The sequence below is a fragment of the Solanum stenotomum genome, chromosome 12 (assembly GCF_019186545.1).
Source record: "Solanum stenotomum isolate F172 chromosome 12, ASM1918654v1, whole genome shotgun sequence".
NCBI classification, from domain to species: domain Eukaryota; kingdom Viridiplantae; phylum Streptophyta; class Magnoliopsida; order Solanales; family Solanaceae; genus Solanum; species Solanum stenotomum.
Window position 1 is genome coordinate 27,216,276 of NC_064293.1, and position 6,282 is coordinate 27,222,557.

Here is a 6,282-nt window from a genome sequence, read left to right on the forward strand (position 1 = left end):
CCTTGCATATAGGTCAAAGTCCTCAAGTGCAATGGAAAATTTTGGAAAATGTCTTAATGGTGGAAACCTTGCAAAATTTTGAAGCAAAAGTATATTATTTGTAAATAACTACTTAAATGATAAGAATTTTAGAGGGAGAAAAAAAATTTGATTTTCTCAGTATGATACATTATTTATTTTGTAAAAAAGGTATCTTCGAAAATCATTTATACAAGTATAAATTATAGGAACCACATATTATAAGTACTAAATAACATCCTATCCCTTCTAGTTTTCTATTTACCAAAAATCCCTTAAAAATGATGTTTGCGAGATACATAGCGTTGTGCACGGGATACATTAGGTTTGATAGATTCCACATAGCGAGATACATAGCGTTGTGCACGGGATACATTTCACATAGCGGGGTACATAGCGTTGTGCACGGGATACATAGCATTTGATATATTTCACATAGCGGGATACATAGCGTTGTACACGGGATACATGCGGAATACATAGGTAAAATAAGGGATTTTTGAAATTTTTGAAATAAGTAGGGATAAATGGATAATAAGGTAAGTAAAGGAGTGTAGTTAAGTAATTTGTCCTTTATATAATGTCTCATTTTTTGTAATATTGGATCGAGTAGAGCTTAAAGAGAGCGACATGGACATTGAGGTTTCATATTGGCTATGTTTTTATTTGGACGGGCAACTATTTTAAGTTAATGTAACAAAAAAAATGCCCTCATTTCAAATTAGGCTCGCTGTCTCATTAAGGGCGTCGCATAAGTTATTGAAGGACGTGAGGTATAATTTGTGGAATATTATGATGTGAATATAAATTTTATGTCCGATGAAAATATTATTTGTCTTGACGGACTAATAATAAAGACCAACCCAACATAGGAGCAAAGATGCGAACAACCCATCGTCTGTATTTATGGTATTGGAGTTAAAATTAATTATTTATTTTTTACTTTTAATTTGATCAATTCTAAGAACGAAACAAGAGATGATAAATAATATTATTTCTTATTAAATTAAGATTTTAGATGGTTTCAAATTAGTATTCATTTTTTTTAAATTGGGAGTTTGGTATCACTTTAGGGCGTAACTAATTTGGATTCGCATTATAGTGGATTTGTGCAAAACACTCCCATCAAATGTGACTTCATAACCATGACTCGAATTCGAGACTTCTGATTAAGAAGAATAATTAGTATTCAATTTGTGGTATATCTATACTTTCCAGATAAATAACCCTTGTGAATTTTCACGAGGCATTTAGTCTTTAAAGACCTTGACTAGTGAACAAAGACTTTGGATTAGAAATCTATATTCTATACAAATCAAAATATTATAAAATGGACTATTAATTAGTATATAGTGGAAATGAAGGTTACTGCACTTTGCACTATGACCTGACCTCTTTAATTTTCTTCAAAAATTAATATTGAATTATGCTAGTTGATGGTTAATTGTCAACTTTCTTTTTCTTTATGTAAAAAATATAACTTCTCTTGAAAGTCTAAATTTAATTATTTTATCCTAGTTGGTGATTATAAAAAATATATTACAAAGTAATTATGTCAGGTAAACACAGAGTTTTGTTTCATTTAATATTTATTCATCCGTAAGCAGTCAAATTGATCACTGATCATATAATAGGAACCCTAGATTAATAAATTATTTGTTAATAAAAAATAGAGGAGAAAGAATGGTAAAGTAGTTAGAATTAGTCAAAAATATTCTAAGTGAGTCTAGCTAGAATCAAATCCTTCTAAGACCCTTCACACTTGAACCATTATTTGCTTAATTATAAGGAAACGTTACACATTTAGTCGTCAGATCGTCAAAATAATTACATTTGTTAGTCAAGTATATACGTATAAACAAGACGAGTAGTACAATGTAACAGATATATATAATGTTCTAGCTCATTTTGTTTTTATATTTTATATTTTTATTTTTTATTGTTTTTATTTTTATTTTTTGAATGAAGCATCGATCTCATGTTGTTTAAAAAATGAACATGTTGACTAATGCAGAACATTCCAAGTGGAGTAGATAGATCTTGATGATTGGAAATATTGACTTTTGAGTGTTTTTTTGACTAGATGTAAGTTAATGAAATAATAATATTTATTAAAGTGAAAATAAAAAAAATAAAATCGACTATGAGAAATGGGAACCAATAATGCGGCGTTAAAATAAATTATTTTTAAAGATTGTATACTTAATTAGTAGTAGTTGTTATTGAAGGGGTACAATCGTTAACTTATAAATGAAATTTACATAAGCATAGTGTCATTGTTTCATGTGTCTCAAATTCTAATTGCATTTAAAATAACGCATCATGAATTTCAATTAAATCTCAAAATAATTTTGATACATATATAATTAATCATATATAGCTCTCAAGAAATACAAATCTTCGTATATCGAGTTAGAAATATTCTGATAATTCAAGATTCATATTTCGAAAACATGGATAAGAATAAAGGGGACAACTCTCAATCTGTTCAACACATGCATGAATATGTTTGGTTCTTTTTGTTTTTAGTTTTTGTTTTAGTGATTTTCAAAAAATATCAAAAAAAGAGAAATTTATATTATGTAACATGATTTCAAATATTTTTACGAAAGAAATCTTTACTAGATCTTATCAATTATAATTTTAACTTGGGATTAGAATTAATTTGATTATTAGTCTATGTAACTTCCAATATGGTGATTTTTTTTAAAGCCCAAATATGATACACTTGTTATGCATTAGGGTTATTCCATTAGCTTCAGACACTAGCATGTGGTATATATAATTTCAAGAAAATCTACAAAAATCCGAAATATTGGAAATCTTTGATTATTGTTGTTTAAAATATAAATACTCCCGTTGTCCCTAATTACTTGTCCATTTTTCCTTTTATAGTTGTCCCTAATTACTTGTCCATTTTGACAAATCAAGAAAGAACAATTTTTTTTTACCTATTATACCCTCAATTAAATGACTAATTACTTTGAAAAATGTAGGACTTTTCATCCACTTCATAATTAATAGGGGTACAATGGTAAACTCACTATGTCATTAATTGATTTCTTAATAGATGTGTCAATTCAAAAGTGGACAAGTAATTAGGAACAGAGGAGGGAGTATATTAGTAGTTAAGTATGAGAGAATTAGTCAAAGCTAAAATGATGGTGAAGTGGCAACAAGCACAATATTAGACTTTTTGTATATATGGTCTTGATTCTTGAAGTTGCTGCAATAAAACTTGACGTTGAATCTTGTCACATTAGAATTTTATTAGTAATTTAATTATAAGTAATGGGTAATTTTGACTTCACTGTTTTCAAGTTAATAAGTTGGTCAACTATATTCTACTGGTATCTCTTGAATATATCATTGTTCTCGAAAGAAAAAAGTTAGATGAGATCATGAGTGATGTTTTTATTACTCCCTCCAAATCATTTTACTTGTCACATTTTTTTATTTATACAACTTTTTAATATATTCTTATTTACTATCTTTAATTATTGAAAGCGTTAATTTTGTTCAATCAATATTTTTTCTTATATTTAAGAAGGGTTTCCAGATTAATCGAAATGAATAATAGTTTTCATCAATAACTCCAAATTGGATCAGTTTCTCCTTAACAAATAAATGCTTAGGCCAAAAAAGTTCCTGGTTAATGAAGAGATAGTTGGAGAAAGGTAACAAAATCATATAGTACTTTTTATTACAAAACAAATGAACCAAAAAAAAGATGAATTATTTTGCGAAAGAATTTTTGAACGCCCTATAAAAGACGGAAATTGTGCTTGTGAAAATTATCGAGTAATCAAAAATGAAAAAATAAAAATATAATTATTCTTAGCAATCACAATCTTAGAGCATGTGTATGTCATATTCATTTTGGTTTTCTATGCTAATTAGTCAATGTTTATTATTTCCAAAAAAAATATTAATATTAAGGATAAAATGAAAAATTATACTCAATTATATCTTAATTATTCAAAATGACAAATATTTTGGATCATCTATTTTAATAAAAAGATGACAAGTAAAATAATCGGAAGGAAATACTAATTAACCCCTCCACCCCACCCCCACACACCAAGTTTTCATTGAAGAAAAAAAGCAACTATGAAGGGAAAAAAGAGGTGGGGTAATTCCCTCAAATTAGAGTCCATGATTATACATTTATATCTACTTATACCTTTTGGTGGTCTTAATTTATTTTTTCTATTTTAGTAGTCTTAGTTTTAGTGATAAACTTACCTAAACATATTCAATCTTGACAGGACAGGACAGGAAAATAAATTATATTCAAAGAAACCCGCAATACCATTATAATTGGATAAGGAAAAAGTAAAGATAAGACTTTTTGTATATAAAAAATGAACTAACTCAAAAATAAAACATTATAATAATTCTCGCTATTGGTGTACTTAGTTTTATAAAATAATATTGGTAGTCTTTTTAAAATCTAACAAGTTTTATTTAAATTTACCTTGCTCTTTAAGTAGGGACGGGACAATATTGATTATGAATTTGATTGAACTCAGTAATTTTGGTTCAAACTCTGAATTTATAGTAAGAAATTTAGTGAACATGTATAAATTATTAAAAGAATTAGAATTTCAAACTTATAAACTTCAAATTCTGACTCTGCTTCTGTCTAGAAATGCATGATTAGGTCGCAATTCGAATTTTGAGATGTGCAAGGATAATTACGCCTTGACCTAGTGAGTGAATTTTTTTAAAATTAATTAGCACCTCACATTCCCCTAGTTTGCTTTGGAGAGCTCAATGCAATCTTGTCTTAGAGGTTTTTGGTCTTTATATAAAACGTGACCAAAAAAAAAAAAAAACTTTGTACTTCAATGGTAAAATAATATGTGTAGGCTACTTAGAGTTTAGAGTAAAAAGGACTAAGGTTTTTATTTTGCTTTTGTATTAAAACATAGTATTAATTTTTTTTAAATTATCCACAATACTTATTGGGGTCTTTTAATTAAAGTATTATTTATTTGAAAATTACATCAAGGGAGGTGGGAAATGGAAGCAGATGTTCGTGGACAGAGAATTCATCAAGTGAGCTAACTCTCAATTTTTTTAAGAGGATGTTGTTTAGCTTGGGCGATAAGCGATTATTTCAGAACTAAATGAGGATTAGCTTATATCATGTTTGTTAGAATTTTTTATTCTGAGTTTAGATATTTTCAAAATTATTTACAGTAAAAATGTGATATAAATCCTTGTATCAAACACCAAATAGACATATTTACCCCTATTCCAAAGTCCTTTCATCATGGTTAAAATAACAAATAAAAATTCATTTCGTTTTCTCTAGTTAAATTGAACACATATTTTTTACTATACGACATATCTAGGTGGTTCTTGAAACCACCCAAAGTGTCAGTATATAATTGTTGTTGTACTAGAATCAATTTGTACTTAAGTTTAATTTATTGGTTCATTAATTGCTGGGGTAATTGATTAATTAATAAATGACCAATTAGGTTGCTGCACATTGAAGCTTTTTAAGTTTGAATTAGTCTACAACTACACCTTTTTTAAGCAACAAGTAGATTTTGATGTCAACAATTGGTATGATGAAGTTAGAAAGGTACCTTTTGAATTAACTTTTTAGACTTGAATTTTCTATGAAAATGATCTATCATCATGCCCCTTTCTTTACCTTATACTATTTATTTTTTTTATATAAAAATATTATGTCAACGTCTAAAAGATTCTTTTTAATTTATTTATGTTTAAAGTATGCAAACCTAACAAATAAAACCTGCCTGCTCCTTTCTCTTCTGTATTGATATAGACTTGCCAAAATATTAAAAAGACCATCTTTTTATGTCACATATAATGGACACAATTTATAAGGTCAACAATTCCAGCTTCTCTCTTTTCTTTTCTTTATTTAAAAAAAAAATTCTCAATTGATTTTAATATTATTCTCTTCCCAAGAATATAATGTCCTCCTCTATACCATAGGTCTTAAAATTTAATGATGGACAAACTTTTATAAGTAATAATAAAACTTTGTTGCTAATTTTATTTAATGAGAAATCATTAAAAAAAATTGATAGTAATGAGCTATTGATTAATGACAAATAATTAACAATGAATGTTATAGCTAATTCCTTTTTCTGAATGATGTGATAGAGAATTTAGGAGCGTCGGCACGAAAAATTTGATTGAAAATATTATGCTATTCTCAAACACGCTCTCGATCTCAATTGAACCACGACTAACTAACAAATAAACAAAAAAATATGAAAA